The sequence below is a fragment of the Stegodyphus dumicola genome, chromosome 8 (assembly GCF_044657685.1).
Source record: "Stegodyphus dumicola isolate Sdum_Otavi_A_Nest chromosome 8, ASM4465768v1".
Lineage (NCBI taxonomy): Eukaryota > Metazoa > Arthropoda > Arachnida > Araneae > Eresidae > Stegodyphus > Stegodyphus dumicola.
Genome location: NC_140775.1, coordinates 159,906,232 through 159,907,398, shown reverse-complemented (window position 1 = coordinate 159,907,398; position 1,167 = coordinate 159,906,232). Strand labels below are relative to the sequence as shown.

Sequence of the window (1,167 nt, the reverse complement as noted above, 5' to 3'; positions counted from 1 at the left end):
CTATTATCTCTTCTGTAATTGCCTTCCTTGTTGTCATCACACACACAAACTGCCAAACAGGAAACATTTTATGAAAAGAGTATAAATGTAATAACTTTTTACTCACAGAATCCCGTGAGAAAAAAATTATTTAATTTTTCATTTTATTCTTTTTTTATTTTTATTATTTATTTATTAATTTATTTTATTTTTTTTAGAAAACTGTAATTCAAAATGCAAACCAATTCAAAATGCAAATAATGATTGGGGAGGAAATATCGAAATACTTAAGAAAAACTAAAATACATAATAAAGAAGAATAATTATTTTGACAATGATATCGAAATTAAAAATCACAGAAGGCTAGTTTATTATAACCAGTTTCTGAATGCGTTAATAAAAAGTGCAAATGTGAGAAGAGCCATCAAGCTTTTTGTTAAGTTATGATTGTTTCATCGAATAACAGGGCACACACATACATGAAAAATAGGTGCAATTTCAAAATTTAGTATAAAGTATATTTCTGACCTTAATACGATAGAAAATACTAAAAGCAACGGCAATTGTCCAAGCCTTTCATACGTTGATTCCACACCATTAGTATAAGCAACTCATGCTTCGAGGCCCGACTAACAGGCTGGCTGCATGGGTGTTTTCGTTGTTTCCGCCATATGTAAAATGGATACGAGCATGTTTCCTTAAAAAGTCTTCCACGGAGGTTGCCCTCCCTTTCCGCCTAATGCCTAATAGTAGAACATATAATAAAAACAATGCAAGTTTACCTGAAGCAACATGACCCCAGCTCATGCAGTAATCAAATTAATTCCAAACTCGGTGAATCTTGTTCATGTAATGACCTAATCACAAAATTCTGGATTCACGTGGGTAACAGTGGTACATAAACGCTAGAGAAACAAATTCTTTGGGCGACTGGAGTGGCCAAGGGAGAGTCGTCTATCTGCAGTGCATTCGATCTGGAGCTGTAAAAGAAAACAACTGAAGTACTCGCATATTTCTCTTAAAATAAAGGCAAGCTCTGTATATTTAGTAATAGTTATAGAATATAATGGACGCGATAGAATGTAATCTCAGTTATAGAATATGATCGACCTGATTGGTCTTCATTTGGGATGAAAACCATTTTTGAATCGTTACCAGAAGAGGATCGCCAGTCACATTTGCTTCAGG

General features: G+C 33.7%; 1 protein-coding gene across 7 annotated transcripts in view; it reads right to left on the bottom strand.

The window, feature by feature from the left end:
- Nucleotides 1-1,167, bottom strand: part of LOC118197399 (uncharacterized) — a 109,442-nt gene that overhangs the window by 68,791 nt on the left and 39,484 nt on the right. For 4 of the 7 annotated variants that reach the window (XM_085822652.1, XM_085822651.1, XM_085822653.1 and 1 more), the window contains exon 3: nucleotides 762-959. The exons of 1 other annotated variant lie outside the window; for it this stretch is intronic. The gene's annotated coding sequence lies outside the window, so the exon portion shown is untranslated. Of the gene's footprint in view, nucleotides 1-251; nucleotides 960-1,167 lie in introns of those variants that run through there. 2 more of the 7 variants (XR_004759586.2, XM_085822649.1) reach the window with 1 other exon arrangement.